Genomic DNA, 22,081 nt, shown 5'->3' with positions numbered 1-22,081 from the left:
TCAGGAAAAGTATTTCTTCTGCAACTTTTCACTTGAAGAATAAAACAGTGCAGTGAACCGTGAATTGGCTTCAGCATATCTTTTGTATATATATATATATATATATATATATAGATATAGATATATAAATAAATATATCTCTCTCTCTATATATATATATATGGAGACGTGGAGGCGTGCTTACCTATCAAGGCTCCTTGGGTGCAGCTGAGGCCCGAGTGCTCCTTGTACGTTAGGGTACTTTGAGCTTTGATATTTACGCGGTGATCCTGCCACGGGAGGAGCACCACCCTGAGAGAACCGGGGGCCATGCGGTCTTTAATAATGGGCCGATATCTTGGGGCAGCAGCGTATGGATTTTACATGAATCACGCACAGCGAGGCCCATCTGTGGGCTTGAAAGGTTGCCAGCTGAACATTTGCGCAACGTGAGGCACTACAAGTCCCACAAGCCCATCCAGGGCGTGCATCTATGCAATTAAGGGGGTGGTGCCCTAAGCGCTTTTTCCAAACTGCCAAAGCCTCTGAAGAGAAGTGGGGACACTTGGAAATGCGTCAGGCATCCAGGGCAGTTTTGAACAGTGAAAATAATTGTTGTGTTGGAGGCGTGCTTACCTATCAAGGCTCCTTGTGTGCAGCTGCAGCCCGAGTGCTCCTTGTACGTTAGGGTACTTTGAGCTTTGACATTTACGCGGTGACCCTGCCGCGGGAGGAGCAGCACTCTGAGAGAACAGGGGCCATGCAGTCTTTAATAATGGGCCGATATCTTGGGGCATCAGCGTATGGAGTTTGCACGAATCACGCACAGCGAGGCCCATCAGTGGGCTTGAAAGTTTGCCAGCTGAACATTTGCGCAACGTGAGGCACTACAAGTCCCACAAGCCCATCCAGGGCGTGCATCTATGCAATTAAGGGGGTGGTGCCCTAAGCACTTTTTCCAAACTGCCAAAGCCACTGAAGAGAAGTGGTGACACTTCGAAATGCGTCAGGCATCCAGGGCAGTTTTGAACAGTGAAAGGAATTGTTGTGTTGGAGGCGTGCTTACCTATCAAGGCTCCTTGTGTGCAGCTGAGGCCCGAGTGCTCCTTGTACGTTAGGGTACTTTGAGCTTTGATATTTACGTTGTGACCCTGCTGCGGGAGGAGCACCACCCTGAGCGAACCGGGGGCCATGCGGTCTTTAATAATGGGCCGATATCTTGGGGCAGCAGCGTATGGATTTTGACCGAATCACGCACAGCGAGGCCCATCTGTGGGCTTGAAAGGTTGCCAGCTGAACATTTGCGCAACGTGAGGCACTACAAGTCCCACAAGCCCATCCAGGGCGTGCATCTATGCAATTAAGGGGGTGGTGCCCTAAGCGCTTTTTCCAAACTGCCAAAGCCTCTGAAGAGAAGTGAGGACACTTCGAAATGCGTCAGGCATCCAGGGCAGTTTTGAACAGTGAAAGGAATAATTGTGTTGGAGGCGTGATTACCTATCAAGGCTCCTTGTGTGCAGCTGAGGCCCGAGTGCTCCTTGTACGTTAGGGTACTTTGACCTTTGATATTTACGTGGTGACCCTGCCGCGGGAGGAGCACCACCCTGAGAGAACCGGGGGCCATGCGGTCTTTAATAATGGCCCGATATCTTGGGGCAGCAGCGTATGGATTTTGCACGAATCACGCACAGCGAGGCCCATCTTTGGGCTTGAAAGGTTGCCAGCTGAACATTTGCGCAACGTGAGGCACTACAAGTCCCACAAGCCCATCCAGGGCGTGCATCTATGCAATTAAGGGGGTGGTGCCCTAAGCGCTTTTTCCAAACTACCAAAGCCTCTGAAGAGAAGTGGGGACACTTCGAAACGCATCAGGCATCCAGGGCAGTTTTGAACAGTGAAAGGAATTGTTGTGTTGGAGGCGTGCTTACCTATCAAGGCTCCTTGTGTGCAGCTGAGGCCCGAGTGCTCCTTGTACGTTAGGGTACTTTGAGCTTTGATATTTACGCGGTGACCCTGCCGCGGGAGGAGCATCACCCTGAGAGAACCGGGGGCCATGCGGTCTTTAATAATGGGCCGATATCTTGGGGCAGCAGCGTATGGATTTTGCACGAATCACGCACAGCGAGGCCCATCTGTGGGCTTGAAAGGTTGCCAGCTGAACATTTGCGCAACGTGAGGCACTACAAGTCCCACAAGCCCATCCAGGGCGTGCATCTATGCAATTAAGGGGGTGGTGCCCTAAGCGCTTTTTCCAAACTGCCAAAGCCTCTGAAGAGAAGTGGGGACACTTCGAAATGCGTCAGGCATCCAGGGCAGTTTTGAACAGTGAAAGGAATTGTTGTATTGGAGGCGTGCCCACCTATCAAGGCTCCTTGTGTGCAGCTGAGGCCCGAGTGCTCCTTGTACGTTAGGGTACTTTGAGCTTTGATATTTACGCGATGACCCTGCCGCGGGAGGAGCACCACCCTGAGAGAACCGGGGGCCATGCGGTCTTTAATAATGGGCCGATATCTTGGGGCAGCAGCGTATGGATTTTGCACGAATCACGCACAACGAGGCCCATCTGTGGGCTTGAAAGGTTGCCAGCTGAACATTTGCGCAACGTGAGGCACTACAAGTCCCACAAGCCCATCCAGGGCGTGCATCTATGCAATTAAGGGGGTGGTGCCCTAAGCACTTTTTCCAAACTGCCAAAGTGACTGAAGAGAAGTGGTGACACTTCGAAACGCGTCAGGCATCCAGGGCAGTTTTGAACAGTGAAAGGAATTGTTGTGTTGGAGGCGTGCTTACCTATCAAGGCTCCTTGTGTGCAGCTGAGGCCCGAGTGCTCCTTGTACGTTAGGGTACTTTGAGCTTTGATATTTACGCGGTGACCCTGCTGCGGGAGGAGCACCACCCTGAGAGAACCGGGGGCCATGCGGTCTTTAATAATGGGCCGATATCTTGGGGCAGCAGCGTATGGATTTTGCACGAATCACGCACAGCGAGGCCCATCTGTGGGCTTGAAAGGTTGCCAGCTGAACATTTGCGCAACGTGAGGCACTACAAGTCCCACAAGCCCATCCAGGGCGTGCATCTATGCAATGAAGGGGGTGGTGCCCTAAGCGCTTTTTCCAAACTACCAAAGCCTCTGAATAGAAGTGGGGACACTTCGAAACGCATCAGGCATCCAGGGCAGTTTTGAACAGTGAAAGGAATAATTGTGTTGGAGGCGTGCTTACCTATAAAGGCTCCTTGTGTGCAGCTGAGGCCCGAGTGCTCCTTGTACGTTAGGGTACTTTGAGCTTTGATATTTACGCGGTGACCCTGCCGCGGGAGGAGCACCACCCTGAGAGAACCGGGGGCCATGCGGTCTTTAATAATGGCCCGATATCTTGGGGCAGCAGCGTATGGATTTTGCACGAATCACGCACAGCGAGGCCCATCTTTGGGTTTGAAAGGTTGCCAGCTGAACATTTGCGCAACGTGAGGCACTACAAGTCCCACAAGCCCATCCAGGGCGTGCATCTATGCAATTAAGGGGGTGGTGCCCTAAGCGCTTTTTCCAAACTACCAAAGCCTCTGAAGAGAAGTGGGGACACTTCGAAACGCATCAGGCATCCAGGGCAGTTTTGAACAGTGAAAGGAATTGTTGTGTTGGAGGCGTGCTTACCTATCAAGGCTCCTTGTGTGCAGCTGAGGCCCGAGTGCTCCTTGTACGTTAGGGTACTTTGAGCTTTGATATTTACGCGGTGACCCTGCCGCGGGAGGAGCATCACCCTGAGAGAACCGGGGGCCATGCGGTCTTTAATAATGGGCCGATATCTTGGGGCAGCAGCGTATGGATTTTGCACGAATCACGCACAGCGAGGCCCATCTGTGGGCTTGAAAGGTTGCCAGCTGAACATTTGCGCAACGTGAGGCACTACAAGTCCCACAAGCCCATCCAGGGCGTGCATCTATGCAATTAAGGGGGTGGTGCCCTAAGCGCTTTTTCCAAACTGCCAAAGCCTCTGAAGAGAAGTGGTGACACTTCGAAATGCGTCAGGCATCCAGGGCAGTTTTGAACAGTGAAAGGAATTGTTGTGTTGGAGGCGTGCCCACCTATCAAGGCTCCTTGTGTGCAGCTGAGGCCCGAGTGCTCCTTGTACGTTAGGGTACTTTGAGCTTTGATATTTACGCGATGACCCTGCCGCGGGAGGAGCACCACCCTGAGAGAACCGGGGGCCATGCGGTCTTTAATAATGGGCCGATATCTTGGGGCAGCAGCGTATGGATTTTGCACGAATCACGCACAGCGAGGCCCATCTGTGGGCTTGAAAGGTTGCCAGCTGAACATTTGCGCAACGTGAGGCACTACAAGTCCCACAAGCCCATCCAGGGCGTGCATCTATGCAATGAAGGGGGTGGTGCCCTAAGCACTTTTTCCAAACTGCCAAAGCGACTGAAGAGAAGTGGTGACACTTCGAAACGCGTCAGGCATCCAGGGCAGTTTTGAACAGTGAAAGGAATTGTTGTGTTGGAGGCGTGCTTACCTATCAAGGCTCCTTGTGTGCAGCTGAGGCCCGAGTGCTCCTTGTACGTTAGGGTACTTTGAGCTTTGATATTTACGCGGTGACCCTGCCGCGGGAGGAGCACCACCCTGAGAGAACCGGGGGCCATGCGGTCTTTAATAATGGGCCGATATCTTGGGGCAGCAGCGTATGGATTTTGCACGAATCACGCACAGCGAGGCCCATCTGTGAGCTTGAATGGTTGCCAGATGAACATTTGTGCAATGTGAGGCACTACAAGTCCCACAAGCCCATCCAGGGCGTGCATCTATGCAATTAAGAGGGTGGTGCCCTAAGCGCTTTTTCCAAACTGCCAAAGCCTCTGAAGAGAAGTGGGGACACTTCGAAACGCATCAGGCATCCAGGGCAGTTTTGAACAGTGAAAGGAATTGTTGTGTTTGAGGCGTGCTTACCTATCAAGGCTCCTTGTGTGCAGCTGAGGCTCGAGTGCTCCTTGTACGTTAGGGTACTTTGAGCTTTGATATTTACGCGGTGACCCTGCCGCGGGAGGAGCACCACCCTGAGAGAACCGGGGGCCATGCGGTCTTTAATAATGGGCTGATATCTTGGGGCAGCAGCGTATGGATTTTGCACGAATCACTCACAGCGAGGCCCATCTGTGGGCTTGAAAGGTTGCCAGCTGAACATTTGCGCAACGTGAGGCACTACAAGTCCCACAAGCCCATCCAGGGCGTGCATCTATGCAATTAAGGGGGTGGTGCCCTAAGCGCTTTTTCCAAACTACCAAAGCCTCTGAAGAGAAGTGGGGACACTTCAAAACGCGTCAGGCATCCAGGGCAGTTTTGAACATTTAAAGGAATTGTTGTGTTGGAGGCGTGTTTACCTATCAAGGCTCCTTGTGTGCAGCTGAGGCCCGAGTGCTCCTTGTACGTTAGGGTACTTTGAGCTTTGATATTTACGCGGTGACCCTGCCGCGGGAGGAGCACCAGCCTGAGAGAACCGGGGGCCATGCGGTCTTTAATAATGGGCCGATATCTTGGGGAAGCAGCGTATGGAGTTTGCACGAATCACGCACAGCGAGGCCCATCTGTGTGCTTGAATGGTTGCCATCTGAACATTTGTGCAATGTGAGGCACTACAAGTCCCACAAGCCCATCCAGGGCGTGCATCTATGCAATTAAGAGGTTGGTGCCCTAAGCGCTTTTTCCAAACTGCCAAAGCCTCTGAAGAGAAGTGGGGACAATTCGAAACGCATCAGGCATCCAGGGCAGTTTTGAACAGTGAAAGGAATTGTTGTGTTGGAGGCGTGCTTACCTATCAAGGCTCCTTGTGTGCAGCTGAGGCCCGAGTGCTCCTTGTACGTTAGGGTACTCTGAGCTTTGATATTTACGCGGTGACCCTGCCGCGGGAGGAGCACCACCCTGAGAGAACCGGGGGCCATGCGGTCTTTAATAATGGGCCGATATCTTGGGGCAGCAGCGTATGGATTTTGCACGAATCGCGCACAGCGAGGCCCATCTGTGGGCTTGAAAGGTTGCAAGCTGAACATTTGCGCAACGTGAGGCACTACAAGTCCCACAAGCCCATCCAGGGCGTGCATCTATGCAATTAAGGGGGTGGTGCCCTAAGCACTTTTTCCAAACTGCCAAAGCCACTGAAGAGAAGTGGTGACACTTCGAAACGCTTCCGGCATCCAGGGCAGTTTTGAACAGTGAAAGGAATTGTTGTGTTGGAGGCGTGCTTACCTATCAAGGCTCCTTGTGTGCAGCTGAGGCCCGAGTGCTCCTTGTACGTTAGGGTACTTTGAGCTTTGATATTTACGCGGTGACCCTGCCGCGGGAGGAGCACCACCCTGAGAGAACCGGGGGCCATGCGGTCTTCAATAATGGGCCGATATCTTGGGGCAGCAGCGTATGGATTTTGCACGAATCACGCACAGCGAGGCCCATCTGTGAGCTTGAATGGTTGCCAGCTGAACATTTGTGCAATGTGAGGCACTACAAGTCCCACAAGCCCATCCAGGGCATGCATCTATGCAATTAAGAGGGTGGTGCCCTAAGCGCTTTTTCCAAACTGCCAAAGCCTCTGAAGAGAAGTGGGGACACTTCGAAACGCATCAGGCATCCAGGGCAGTTTTGAACAGTGAAAGGAATTGTTGTGTTGGAGGCGTGCTTACCTATCAAGGCTCCTTGTGTGCAGCTGAGGCTCGAGTGCTCCTTGTACGTTAGGGTACTTTGAGCTTTGATATTTACGCGGTGACCCTGCCGCGGGAGGAGCACCACCCTGAGAGAACCGGGGGCCATGCGGTCTTTAATAATGGGCCGATACCTTGGGGCAGCAGCGTATGGATTTTGCACGAATCACTCACAGCGAGGCCCATCTGTGGGCTTGAAAGGTTGCCAGCTGAACATTTGCGCAACGTGAGGCACTACAAGTCCCACAAGCCCATCCAGGGCGTGCATCTATGCAATTAAGGGGGTGGTGCCCTAAGCGCTTTTTCCAAACTACCAAAGCCTCTGAAGAGAAGTGGGGACACTTCAAAACGCGTCAGGCATCCAGGGCAGTTTTGAACATTTAAAGGAATTGTTGTGTTGGAGGCGTGCTTACCTATCAAGGCTCCTTGTGTGCAGCTGAGGCCCGAGTGCTCCTTGTACGTTAGGGTACTTTGAGCTTTGACATTTACGCGGTGACCCTGCCGCGGGAGGAGCACCAGCCTGAGAGAACCGGGGGCCATGCGGTCTTTAATAATGGGCCGATATCTTGGGGAAGCAGCGTATGGAGTTTGCACGAATCACGCACAGCGAGGCCCATCTGTGTGCTTGAATGGTTGCCAGCTGAACATTTGTGCAATGTGAGGCACTACAAGTCCCACAAGCTCATCCAGGGCATGCATCTATGCAATTAAGAGGTTGGTGCCCTAAGCGCTTTTTCCAAACTGCCAAAGCCTCTGAAGAGAAGTGGGGACAATTCGAAATGCATCAGGCATCCAGGGCAGTTTTGAACAGTGAAAGGAATTGTTGTGTTGGAGGCGTGCTTACCTATCAAGGCTCCTTGTGTGCAGCTGAGGCCCGAGTGCTCCTTGTACGTTAGGGTACTCTGAGCTTTGATATTTACGCGGTGACCCTGCCACGGGAGGAGCACCACCCTGAGAGAACCGGGGGCCATGCGGTCTTTAATAATGGGCCGATATCTTGGGGCAGCAGCGTATGGATTTTGCACGAATCGCGCACAGCGAGGCCCATCTGTGGGCTTGAAAGGTTGCAAGCTGAACATTTGCGCAACGTGAGGCACTACAAGTCCCACAAGCCCATCCAGGGCGTGCATCTATGCAATTAAGGGGGTGGTGCCCTAAGCACTTTTTCCAAACTGCCAAAGCCACTGAAGAGAAGTGGTGACACTTCGAAACGCTTCCGGCATCCAGGGCAGTTTTGAACAGTGAAAGGAATTGTTGTGTTGGAGGCGTGCTTACCTATCAAGGCTCCTTGTGTGCAGCTGAGGCCCGAGTGCGCCTTGTACGTTAGGGTACTTTGAGCTTTGATATTTACGCGGTGACCCTGCCGCGGGAGGAGCACCACCCTGAGAGAACCGGGGGCCATGCGGTCTTTAATAATGGGCCGATATCTTGGGGCAGCAGCGTATGGATTTTGCACGAATCACGCACAGCGAGGCCCATCTGTGGGCTTGAAAGGTTGCCAGCTGAACATTTGCGCAACGTGAGGCACTACAAGTCCCACAAGCCTATCCAGGGCGTGCATCTATGCAATTAAGGGGGTGGTGCCCTAAGCACTTTTTCCAAACTACCAAAGCCTCTGAAGAGAAGTGGGGACACTTCGAAACGCATCAGGCATCCAGGGCAGTTTTGAACAGTGAAAGGAATTGTTGTGTTGGAGGCGTGCTTACCTATCAAGGCTCCTTGTGTGCAGCTGAGGCCAGAGTGCTCCTTGTACGTTAGGGTACTTTGAGCTTTGATATTTACGCGGTGACCCTGCCGCGGGAGGAGCACCACCCTGAGAGAACCAGGGGACATGCGGTCTTTAATAATGGGCCGATATCTTGGGGCAGCAGCGTATGGATTTTGCACGAATCACGCACAGCGAGGCCCATCTGTGGGCTTGAAAGGTTGCCAGCTGAACATTTGCGCAACGTGAGGCACTACAAGTCCCACAAGCCCATCCAGGGCATGCATCTATGCAATTAAGAGGGTGGTGCCCTAAGCGCTTTTTCCAAACTACCAAAGCCTCTGAAGAGAAGTGGGGACTCTTCAAAACGCGTCAGGCATCCAGGGCAGTTTTGAACAGTGAAAGGAATTGTTGTGTTGGAGGCGTGCTTACCTATCAAGGCTCCTTGTGTGCAGCTGAGGCCCGAGTGCTCCTTGTACGTTAGGGTACTCTGAGCTTTGATATTTACGCGGTGACCCTGCCGCGGGAGGAGCACCACCCTGAGAGAACCGGGGGCCATGCGGTCTTTAATAATGGGCCGATATCTTGGGGCAGCAGCGTATGGATTTTGCACGAATCACGCACAGCGAGGCCCATCTGTGTGCTTGAATGGTTGCCAGCTGAACATTTGTGCAATGTGAGGCACTACAAGTCCCACAAGCCTATCCAGGGCGTGCATCTATGCAATTAAGGGGGTGGTGCCCTAAGCACTTTTTCCAAACTACCAAAGCCTCTGAAGAGAAGTGGGGACACTTCGAAACGCATCAGGCATCCAGGGCAGTTTTGAACAGTGAAAGGAATTGTTGTGTTGGAGGCGTGCTTACCTATCAAGGCTCCTTGTGTGCAGCTGAGGCCCGAGTGCTCCTTGTACGTTAGGGTACTTTGAGCTTTGATATTTACGCGGTGACCCTGCCGCGGGAGGAGCACCACCCTGAGAGAACCGGGGGCCATGCGGTCTTTAATAATGGGCCGATATCTTGGGGCAGCAGCGTATGGATTTTGCACGAATCACGCACAGCGAGGCCCATCTGTGGGCTTGAAAGGTTGCCAGCTGAACATTTGCGCAACGTGAGGCACTACAAGTCCCACAAGCCCATCCAGGGCGTGCATCTATGCAATTAAGAGGGTGGTGCCCTAAGCGCTTTTTCCAAACTACCAAAGCCTCTGAAGAGAAGTGGGGACACTTCAAAACGCGTCATGCATCCAGGGCAGTTTTGAACAGTGAAAGGAATTGTTGTGTTGGAGGCGTGCTTACCTATCAAGGCTCCTTGTGTGCAGCTGAGGCCCGAGTGCTCCTTGTACGTTAGGGTACTCTGAGCTTTGATATTTACGAGGTAACCCTGCCGCGGGAGGAGCACCACCCTGAGAGAACCGGGGGCCATGCGGTCTTTAATAATGGGCCGATATCTTGGGGCAGCAGCGTATGGATTTTGCACGAATCACGCACAGCGAGGCCCATCTGTGTGCTTGAATGGTTGCCAGCTGAACATTTGTGCAATGTGAGGCACTACAAGTCCCACAAGCCCATCCAGGGCGTGCATCTATGCAATTAAGAGGGTGGTGCCCTAAGCGCTTTTTCCCAACTGCCAAAGCCTCTGAAGAGAAGTGGGGACAATTCGAAATGCATCAGGCATCCAGGGCAGTTTTGAACAGTGAAAGGAATTGTCGTTTTGGAGGCGTGCTTACCTATCAAGGCTCTTTGTGTGCAGCTGAGTCCCGAGTGCTCCTTGTACGTTAGGGTACTTTGAGCTTTGATATATATATATATATATTTATATATATATATATATATATTCACAGAAAAAACCATAGGTTTCAGGCACGTTATAGTTAGGAATTAGCATTTAAAAAACCTCAGAAATTCACTGAAAAAACCATAGGTTTCAGGGGTGTTATAGTTAGCTGGACTTTTCACTTGTACAAAACCATTGAAATTCCCCCGTTATAGTTAGTTCAGCTAACTATAACTCGCGCGCCCGCAATGCACTGCTGATGACATCACATATTGCATCACTCATGAAATGGTCAGTGACATCACTCATGACATCACTGATGACATCTCAAATGACATCACTGATGACATCACTGATGACATCATCCAGTGAATGTGTGTTTTTCTGAAAATTAAATATGTTTTATATATGTATATCTCAAGGTCGATGGAAGAATAAATGGGTATATAGGTGTCTAAATGGATGATTTGTTTTTGAAAAATTGATTGTGTAACTGACTGATTAAGTGTATCATAGTGAATACATGGCTTAGTGAGTAATGTTTAAATATGTAAATATCTGTATCAGTCTCTCACTTTGTGTATAAGTGGCTGCATGGGTTGGTGAGTAGCTACATGGGTGTCTATATAGGTTATTAGTTGGTTTTTCGAGTATCAGTCTGAGTGTCTGCATGGTTCGGTGGGGGGTATTACGTAGTGCATAGGTGCATGAATGAGTGACTCACTGTTTGTATGTGTTGAACACAGCATGTGTGCAGGACTGTATGGGTGGATGAGTGTGTGTATGGGTGTGTTAGTGAGTGAATGACTGTCTCAATAGTGTCTTTATGAGTAACTACATATGTTTTAAACTAGTATATGTGACTATTGGTGTATATATGTGAGTATATGTGAGAGTGAGAGATTGAAAGAGTTCCTGTATGAATAAGTATGTGTTTCTATAAGTGATTGTTTAAAAGACTAAGTATGTGTAAGTTTCCGTAGAAGTAAGTGTGGTGGTGTGTGTATAACTGTATATGCAAGTAAATATATGTTTGATTCTTTATTAGCATGAGTGACTATGTGTGTGAGTAACTCTATGGATGAGTGGCATTGTGTAACAGGATGTATAGGTGTATGAGTACATATGATGAGTGAGTACATGTATGAGTGACTGTATAGGACTGTTGGTGAATGAGTGGATGTGTATGTGGATCTTAGAATTACTGAAGAGGTTGTTGTAACTGGTATTGGTATGTCCATTGTTTTGAAAATTTTAGTCTCTATTTTTGAATGTGTGTATCAAAGGTTATATTAGGGTGAGAGGAGGTCTGCCACTCTATCACAAGGATGATGTCATCAGTGATGTCATCAGTGATGTCATTTGAGATGTCATGAGTGATGTCATGAGTGATGTCACTGACCATGTCATGAGTGATGTAATATGTGACGTCATCAGCAGTGCATTGCGGGCGCGCGAGTTATAGTTAGCTGAACTAACTATAACGGGGGAATTTCAATGGTTTTGTACAAGTGAAAAGTCCAGCTAACTATAACACCCCTGAAACCTATGGTTTTTTCAGTGAATTTCTGAGGTTTTTTAAATGCTAATTCCTAACTATAACGTGCCTGAAACCTATGGTTTTTTCTGTGAATTTCAAAGGTTTTTTAAATGCTAATTTCTAACTATGCCTACAGAGATAGGACATGTGAAGAAAGAAGAAAAAATGCACCGAAAGAAACAAAAGAAGTGCAGAAAGAAGCAACAGAAGTCCTCAAATACGAAGATAAGTGCAGGAAGAAGGATAACGTGCAGAAAGAACAAAAAGAAGAGCAGAAAGAAGCCTTGTTGCAAAATCATCCTGTACCCTCAACTTTTTCAGACGGATACTGGTGGTAACTGAGTCTGACTAACCAGTCCTAGAGCCAGTGCTATGTTAAAAGACACTTAGAATACAGTGAAAACTCCTACATACACTAGGGAACATTATGCGTTGGGGTCCCCCTGTGATTAGCATGACCTCCTCTGTAAGCCCCTAGTATATAATAGGGCATGGGGATTAAAACTACCTCTTAAAACAGGCCACAGGGCGTTTTTGCACACGTTAACTCAGGCCCCGTCCCCTCCCTTCACCACTGTGTAAACACGCCCTGTGTCCATTTTTAGTTGGGAGATTAAGTTCATTTGAATCCTGAGGGTCCCTAGGGTCCAACTAGCCCACTAGGTACCTCCAGTAAGTGCCACAGAGCTGCGTTGCAGAGAGGTGTAAAAAGTGGCACGGCCTGGACCACCTCTCTGCAATGCAGCTCAGTGGCGCTTACTGGAAGCACTTGGTGGGCTAGTTAGCCCCCAGGGGCCCTCAGTATTGAAGGGAAATTATATCCCCAATTTAAAACGTGCCATAGTGCGTGTTTGCACACGTCACCTCAGGCCCCATCCCCTCCCTTCACCACTGTGTAAACGCGCCCTGTGGCTGTTCTAAGTTGAGAGATTAAGTCCCCTTGAATCCTAAGGGTCCCTAGGGTCAAACTAGACCACTAGGTACCTCCAGTAAGCGCCACAGAGCTGCGTTGCAGAGAGGTGTAAAAAGGGGCTTGGCCTCAGAACACCTGGCTGCAGCGCAGCTCCCTGGTGCATACTGGAGATGCCTGTTGAGGGCGCGTTTGCAGAGTGCTACACGGAGGGGGCATGGCCTCCGGCACGATGCCAGTCTTTTATTTATTTTAGTTTTTAAGAAGGGGGGCTGTTTGGTTCCCCTTCTTATTCTAATTTATTGGCCCTGATGACCCCATCCCCCAGGGCCAGTCTCCTAATTATATTTTTTTGACCCCAATCCCCAGGGCCGGCCACTGTTTTTTATTATTTTTAATAAGTATATATTTATAGACACACCTAGGACATGCTGGACAAACCGTACGTACCTATCACCATGAAGATTTGCGTGATATTCATTAAAACATTAAAAGGCGACTATGCATGCAATGAATCCACGTGGAATGTATTTACACCACTAGTGAAGCTCTGACATGTCTGATGCCCTACCGTGCCTAATCCCGGTAGACACCCTTGTTGTTTATTTATACAAACATGGGTAGCTATTGACGGGCACATTTAATACACATGCACACCAAGCCATTCAAAGGGGATTCGACAAAAATTCGACGAAAACTATGCAAGAAACCCCCCTCAGGGTTAATAAAACACACATCCACTGCCGGATGTGTAATACTTTTTATTTTACTCTCTGGAAAGGGGAAGAACATCACTTGAGAGTCACAGCGCGCTCCTGACAGAGCCCAATGCTGTGTTACACCCACCATTGCCTGCCGAGTGCCACACACCTCTGTGTTGTATTCCACTAGCTAGTACATATGCTATAACACTCTCTAGCCCATGTGCACTGTAACACCACCCCGTGAATATGTCATGCCACACTTGTCTTCGCACGGGTTATATTGCCCCATCTAACGTGCCTTTCTCGATGCCTATGTTATAACGCACAGTGCTATGCCATACATATTACAATCTGGGATCCATATCTTTGTCACAGTGCATATGCAACGTTACACTCCCCAGCACATATTTTATATTACAACTTTAGAGACTAGTTAGGTTACACAACACTGCCCTGTGCATATTACACTCCAAGGCGCATATCGCATAGCACGCGCTAGTGCCTGTGCTATCTCGCGCTCTCCAATGAATCTGTCATTGCGCACAATGTATTGCATATTATATTTCACGCCCGGTTCATCTTATATCACACTTTTTGGTGCATAGTTTATACCATACACTATATCTAGTTTTCATTTTCAATCGTGCTCTCAGGACTATGTTCTATATAACACTGTGTTCACCTACCCTTTTCACAGGCATTACATTTTGCGATAGGGGGTGGAGGGTCAGGGGGTGTTTCTGCCAAGTGAGCCCGGAGTCACAGTCACAAACGTCCTCTTCTTCCTGAATAAAAGTGAGATTATGCTGCATACTTGTTCATATTTTAAGTAGTTCGTACAGACACAATGTTTTAAAAACAATAAAGTTCCTAATACCCGCCTTCTCTGAACAGTTAGCTTGCTGCCCCATCCCCCTCCTCCCTATCCTCTGTTGTGTGAAACCATGGACTAGCCTCCTCCCTCCTGCCATGCATGGTCTGATGTGCTGCCACTGCCCTCAATTTAGTATGATGTACCAGTCCACTCCTCCTGCCCTCCATTGCCCAATTTTATGCCCCATCATTGACCTCCTGCTTAAACTCTGTGCTTAGCTTGCTGCCCCTATTCTCCTTCCCCCTGCCCTCCGATGTCTTTGTGCATGCCCCTGCTCCATCCTTTTTGCCCACCATGTCCCATGGACCTGCCACTCCTATCTACTCTGAGTGTTATGTTGAGCTGCCACTCCCCTCCCACCTGCCTAGCATTGTCAGATGACTGTAACCTGTCCCTGCCACCTCCACCCTGCCTGTCCACATGCCATGCCCCTATCCTCTTCCTCCTGTCCTACATGGTCCATTGTACTGCCACACCCTTCTGCCCTCCCTGGTCTGTTGTGCTGCAACTGCTCCTCCTGCCTGCCCCGTGTGGTCTGTTGTGAGGTCTCTTCCCCTGAACTTTCTTGTCTGTGCACAGGTCCTGACCCTCCCTTCTATCCTCCATCGTCCTTTGTGCATGCCCCTCCACCCTCCTTCTTGCCCATCATAGCCATTGTGCTGCCACTAACCCTCCCACTTGCCATGCATGGTCTTCTGTGCTGCCATGGCCCCTCCCACCTTCCCTGTGTGGTCAGTTAGCTGCCCCTGACCCCCTCCCACCTTCCCTCCATGGTCTGTGTGTCTGCCATCACAGTCTCACTGTTGCTCTTCATGGTGTGTCTTGCTTCTAGTGCCCATCCTGCCTGACCTCCATGGCTATCTTGCTGCTCCTGCCCTGCCCCCTTGCCCCCAGCCCCTCCCTCCTGGCTTGTCTGTTCCATTGTAATGCCCCTGATCCGTCCCTCCTGCCCTTTATGGTCTGTTATGCTGCAGCTTTCTCACCTGTCTGTCCATTATGGTCAGCTAGCTACCATTGCCTCTTGCCCCTCTGTTCTCTGTTGTCCATGTGCATGGTCCTGTCCCCTCCCTCTTGCTTTCTATGGATTGTTGTGCTGCACTCCCGTCCTGCATGCCCTGTGTGGTGTATTGTGCTGCTGCAAACCCTGATGCCTGCCCTGCAGGGTCAGTTTGGTGCACCTCTCCATGTCCCTCCTGTCCTCTGTTATCCAAGTCCATGTCCATATCCCATTTCCTTCCATGATCCAATGTACCATACTTGCGAACATTTTTAACTTGGTAACCGGGAGATTTTGGAAAAAAACTGGGGTATTGATTTTCCCTTTTGAGTTACATTGAAAAAGAGGATATTGTAGACAGGAGACAGATCAAATAAAGCCCATTTGAGCTTAAAAACATTGGACGTTTCCTGGCTGAATCGGGTCTGTTGGCATGTATGGTTGTACTACCATTGCCTCTTCCTTCTGCCCACAATGGTCTATTACATTGCCACAGCCTTGAAGGAGGGTAGATTTTGTATCACAGGGGGCCCCTGGCCCTTTCTGTCCACACCTGAAGTATGAGACCCTTGTCCTTGCCCTGCCAGCTGCATTTGTAGGCCGTATTAAATTGACCAGCGGGTCCTGTGTTGCTATATAATTATCCTGAGACATCCTTACCACTCAGCCAGCATAAAACCCCTGTGTAGGCCCTTCTGTTCAATATGTAGGCCTCTTTGTTAAATTGACCATAGCTCTGCAATTTTAGTGTATAGCAGTCTGAAGGCAGGTCTGCGAGGCCTTCTGCTCCGAACTAGTAGCTCCCACCCTACCCGAGTGCTCCGTGCTCGGTATCAAAGTTCAACATACCCCATAAGCTGTCGACATACAGTAGGCTGCATCCTGGACTGGTACTTGCTTCCTGGGCAGGTTTCCCGCTTTTAAGGAAGTGGCAACCGCAGAGCGTCAAGTTAGGAGAACGGAGGAGATTTTATACATGAATATATTGAATTCCCGTACAATACCCATTATTTTCTGCTTGCTCTATGGAACTTACGATAAGCGATTGGCCTGAGAGACTGACCGTTTCACCCAGTCCATTGTCAGCATTAAGTGGGTAAATGACGAAATGTCTGGTAAAATCTGCAGACGAAGCTTTTGGGTAGCATACGTAGGTAGATGTAGCGTGCAAAGGAGCCCACAAAATGATATAAAAAGGGAGCACCCACAGATATCGACGGACTACCTCGCCGTCTGTATGTAGGTTAACAGGCAGTGCAGGTTTTCCCCAAGAGCTGGGAGCTCTTGTCTTCCTTTGCTTAAAATGTCTTGCTCTGCTTTGCTTGAAGTATCTTATTCTATTTTACCTATATGAAATGTCATGTTATGTTTAACCATTGTTCTCTTTACTTTTGCATTTAAAAGATTTTGTATTGTAATTGCAGGAATGCTTGCTCTAAGAGTAAACGTGAGTGTTCCTAGGTAACATTTTCCTTGGTGTAACTTGTTTCTCATGATGCATTTATAGATGTGTTTTCTCTCTCTCTCTGTCAGTACATTAATTGAGATACAGAGAATATCATGACAGCTGTATGATTATCTGGATTCTGTATTTTGTACTTTATGTCTCTATTCTGCGGTTTCTTTGAAGTTGCATCTTCTCATTAAACTGCCATTGTATTCTGCCTCCAATTCCATGTCTCATATGTCTGTTTTCTTCATTTTTGGAGCAAGCGTTCCTAGGCACCCCGGCTCAAATTAAGGTGCCCCTTTTGTCCCTGACTCACTCTCCTGCTCAGTTCTGTGGTGGCTCCCGGGGATCTGGGGACCGCCCCTAGCTTCCTTGACCCGTAATAGATCTTCCCTCCAACAGCCTCTCTTGCAAGTCCTGTATTGTTGGTTTGTTGCCCCTGCCCCCCTTTCCACTGCCCTCCATAGTCTGTTGTGCTTCCACGGCCCTTCCTGCCTGCTCAGTGTGGTTAAATTGTTGCCTTTGCACCCTCCTACCTGCCTTCAATTTTCAGAGTCCGTGCCCCTGGCCTCTGCCTCTCAACAGTATCCTAATGAACAACTAGATTGCTAACATTCTATATTTATTACAAAAGTGTGGAACGCCTGACATCATCTTGATGTAATCAAAACTGTAATACCTAGAGCATTTCCTTTAGATATTACATATATGAGAGGGTCTCATTGGCATCAAAATTATGGTTAGTGCTCTAAAAGACTAAAATAAGGACATATTTTCTGAGTTTTTAAATAGCGACAAAGCACTTTTAAATTATTTGTTATCTTTATGTTTTTTTATCCAGTTGACCACTTGATTAAATGTTGCACTTAGGGGAGAGGATGTGGTGTTACTTCCAGAACTGCAGACTTTGCAACTGGGGAACCAGGTTGAAGTTTCTGCTTCAGCTCGACATTCTGTGATTCTGGTCAAATCACTTAGTCTCCCCATGTCTACAACCAAAATGAATTTGTTCTTGTGTGATGTAACCAATGCTCATGTAAAGCACTCCAATACCTGACAAGTCTGCACTATATAACACTGCAAAAACACAAAATAATAAGTGTTTTGCACACTTCTGTCATTGGGCTATATTTGGGCTACATCTGGGTGATTTTGGGCTACATTTGGGCTCTTTTGTCTCCGGTGGCCATCTTGGGAGATTTATTTGTTATGAAGTTTCCTAATTTCCTCATGTACTGCAGTCTCCTCAGTAGGAAATGCTTTCAGTTTTTTACTTTGATTCCATCATGAAGGTATTCAGATATGTCACACATTTGCCATAAATTCTGAATGTTAGCACTCTAGTTGCTCATTAGATCACTGTAGTAAAACTACTGCACCATGGAAATCTGCTCCTGGTATTAAAAGTGCATGTTTCAGTCTGCATGTCAGAATTTTTTAATGAAATAGAAGAGGATTTGAGAAGTCACTCAAAATGTGCCCTCATTTTCTTTCTTCAGCATTAATCATAATTTCTATGGCAAAATGAACCCCCTCATTGTGTTCCTTTTTAAATTAAATGTTTTAAGTGTTACCAGTTTATTCCAATCAAGATGGCTTCAGGTGTGCCATACTTTTGTCATAATGAAGACAGTAAGCGCTCTAGTTGTTTTTAAGAACATTCTGGGACATTCTGTCATTGGGCTATACTTGGGCTACATCTGGGTGATATTTGGGCTACATTTGGGCTCTTTTGTCTCTGGTGGCCATCTTGGGAGACTTATTTGTTATGAAGTTTCCTAATTTCCTCATTTACTGCAGTCTCCTCAGTAGGAAATACTTTCAGTTTTTTACTTAGATTCCATCAAGAAGGCATTCAGATGCGTCACACATTTGCCATAAATTCAGAATGTTAGCACTCTTTTTGCACATTAGAACACTGTAGTAAAGCTACTGCTCACCAGGGAAAACTGCTGCTGGTATTGAAAGTGCATGTTTCAGTCTGCATGTCAGAATTTTTTAATGAAATAGAAGAGGATTTGAGAAGTCACTCAAAATGTGCCCTAATTTTTCTTTCTGCAGCACTAATCATACTTTTTATGGAAAAATGAACCCCCTCATTTTGTTCCTTTTTAAATTAAATGTTTTAAGAGTTACCACTTTATTCCAATCAAGATGGCTTCAGATGTGCCATACGTTTATCATAAGTAGGAGTGTTAGCGCTCTAGTTGTTCTTTGGAACACTCTGGGAAGCTGAAGTAGAACACAAAGGAATCAACTGACAGTCTCTGCCCTTGTTGGATGTACATGTTTTACGGAGAATGTCAGACGTCATTCTCACATGACTAAGAAAGATAATATGAATTTACAGAAAATATGCTCTTAGTTTAGCTTATAGATCACCTTCCAAACCTCTGTGGGAAAAGCATGTGAAAATAGTTTTCTCTCAAACATGATTCATGATATCCCAGCAGAAGGCTTTTTCACATGGTAAAATCACCTTAGAACATACCACAATTCCTAAAATGAGTATGGTACCATCAACAAATGATTTATAATGTAACTAAAGTCTTAAAACCTTCTATTAACTGCAATGCTTTTTAATGAGGGGCTATCATGTATATTGGTCCCAAGATGGCTGCCAACACTTCTTGGATGAAGTGCTGACAGCCAATCAGATCTCACGATGAGATGTATGGTTAGGCTCCGCCCAGATATATATGTGATTTCACTTTTGATATTCTCAGGAACTACTGAATGGATTTACACCATTTACACCATTTAAGCAAAAGGCACGACTCTGAACCAAGGTCTACCTTTCTGCCGCATTTGGTGTAATTCCGTTCAGCAGTTCGGGCTGTAGCTGCGTCAACAGGTCCTATGGGAAATTGCATGGGGAAAAGTGTTTTGGGACCCCCCTTTTTTCTCAGCCCCCGCTTGACGAATAACCACCAGGATAGGAGCGGACCAGAGCTGGCCAAAAGTTTGGTAAATTTTGCGAAGATTCGTCAACCGGCACCAGACTTATTGGGAATAGAATGTTGCGGATTTCCTATGGAAAATATTTCCTAACTATAACTACCTACTGGCGACCGCCAGTAGGTAATATACACATACATATATATAAATGCATATGCATATATATGCATATATATGTGCATATGTGTGCATGTACAGAGAGGTAGAGAGGTAGAGGTGTATAGGTAGAGGTGTAGAGGTAGAGAGGTAGAGGTAGAGAGGTAGAGAGTAGTACAGAGAGAGGTAGAGAGAGGTAGATAGGTAGAGAGTAGAGAGCGTGTAATAGAGAGTGGAGAGTGAGTAGTAGAGACTAGTAGAGAGTAGTAGATAAAGTATCAGAGAGTGAGTAGTAGAGAGTAGTAGAGTGAGTAGTAGAGAGTGAGTAGTAGAGAGTGCGTATTAGAGAGTGAGTAGTAGAGAGTAGTAGAGAGTAGTAGAGAGTGAGTAGTAGAGAGTAGTAGAGAGTGAGTAGTAGAGAGTGAGTAGTAGAGAGTAGTAGAGAGTGAGTAGCAGAGAGAGAGTATTAGAGAGTAGTAGAGAGTGAGTAACAGAGTGAGTAGTAGAGAGTAGTAGAGCGATAGTAGTAAACAGTGAGTAGTAGAGAGTAGTACAGAGTGAGTAGTAGAGAGTGAGTAGTAGAGAGTGTGTAGTAGAGAGAGTAGTAGAGAGTAGTAGAATAGTATAAAGTGAGTAGTAGAGAGTAGTGGAGTAGTAGAGAGTGAGTAGTAGAGTGTAGTAGAGAGTGAGTAGTAGAGTGAGTACTAGAGAGTAGTAGAGAGCGAGTAGCAGAGAGCAAGTAGTAGAGAGTGTGTAGTAGAGAGTGAGTAGTACAGAGTAGTAGAGAGTGAGTAGTAGAGAGAGAGTAGTAGAGAGTGAGAAGTAGAGAGAGTAGTAGAGTAGTAGAGAGTGAGTAGTAGAGTGAGTAGTACAGAGTAGTTGAGAGCGAGTAGTAGAGAATGAGTAGTGGAGAGTGAGTAGTAGAGAGAGAGTAGTAGAGAGTGAGTAGTAGAGAGTAGTAGAGAGTGAGTACTAGAGAGTAGTACAAAGTGAGTAGTAGAGAGTGATTAGTAGAGAGTAGTGGAGTAGTAGAGAGTGAGTAGTAGAGAGTAGTAGAGAGTGAGTAGTAGAGTGAGTAGTAGAGAGTAGTAGAGAGTGAGTAGCAGAGAGCAAGTAGTAGAGAGTGTGTAGTAGAGAGTGAGTAGTACAGAGTAGTAGAGAGTGAGTAGCAGAGAGAGAGTAGTAGAGAGTGAGAAGTAGAGAGAGTAGTAGAGTAGTAGAGAGTGAGTAGTAGAGTGAGTAGTAGAGAGTAGTTGAGAGCGAGTAGTAGAGAATGAGTAGCAGAGAGCAAGTAGTAGAGAGTGTGTAGTAGAGAGTGAGTAGTACAGAGTGAGTAGTAGAGAGAGAGTAGTAGAGAGTGAGAAGTAGAGAGAGTAGTAGAGTAGTAGAGAGTGAGTAGTAGAGTGAGTAATAGAGAGTAGTTGAGAGCGAGTAGTAGAGAATGAGTAGTGGAGAGTGAGTAGTAGAGAGAGAGTAGTAAAGAGTGAGTAGTAGAGAGTAGTAGAGAGTGAGTAGTAGAGTGTAGTAGAGTGAGTAGTAGAGAGTGAGTAGTAGAGAGAGAGTAGTAGAGAGTGAGTAGTAGAGTAGTAGAGAGTGAGTGGTAGAGAGTAGGAGAGAGTAGTAGAATGAGTAGTAGAGAATAGTAGAGAGTGAGTACTAGAGCGAGTAGTAGAGAGTAGTAGAGTAGTAGAGAGTGAGTAGTAGAGAGTGAGTAGCAGATACAGTAATAGAGAGTAGTAGAGAGTGAGTAGTAGAGAGTGAGTAGTAGAGAGTAGAGAGTGAGTAGTAGAGAGTGAGTAGCAGATAGAGTAATAGAGAGTAGTAGAGAGTGAGTAGTAGAGAGTGAGTAGTAGAGAGTAGGAGAGCGAGGGGTTACTTCTTGATGGAACCAAAGTAAACAAGCATTGAAAATGCAATAGGTCTCGCCCTCGTTTAAGTTAAAGCAATTCTGTTTGTAATTAGGTGGCTTTTTAGCTTTGCTTTTATTAGTGTTTTTCAAAATTTCATGTATATAACATGCATATATGTATATGTATGCATGCATTTATATTTGTATTTATATAGATATGCAGATTATATATGTTTATATATGTATGTATATACATATACACATGCATATATATAAATGCATATGCATATATGTGCATATGTGTGCATGTAGAGAGAGGTAGAGAGAGGTAGAGAGGTAGAGATCTAGAGATAGAGACGTAGAGGTAGAGAGGTAGAGGTAGAGAGGTAGAGAGTAGTAGAGAGAGAGGTAGAAAGAGGTAGAGAGGTAGAGAGTAGAGGATGAGTAATAGAGAGTAGAGAGTAGAGAGAGAGTAGTAGAGAGTAGTAGAGAGATTAACAGAGATTGAGTAGGTGAGAGTAGTAGAGTGAGTAGTAGAGAGTGAGTAGTAGAGAGTGAGA

Source organism: Triturus cristatus, chromosome 4_2, assembly GCF_964204655.1.
Source record: "Triturus cristatus chromosome 4_2, aTriCri1.1, whole genome shotgun sequence".
In the NCBI taxonomy this organism is placed as follows: domain Eukaryota; kingdom Metazoa; phylum Chordata; class Amphibia; order Caudata; family Salamandridae; genus Triturus; species Triturus cristatus.
The sequence above is the reverse complement of the archived record's forward strand: the minus strand, read 5'-3'. Positions refer to the sequence as shown.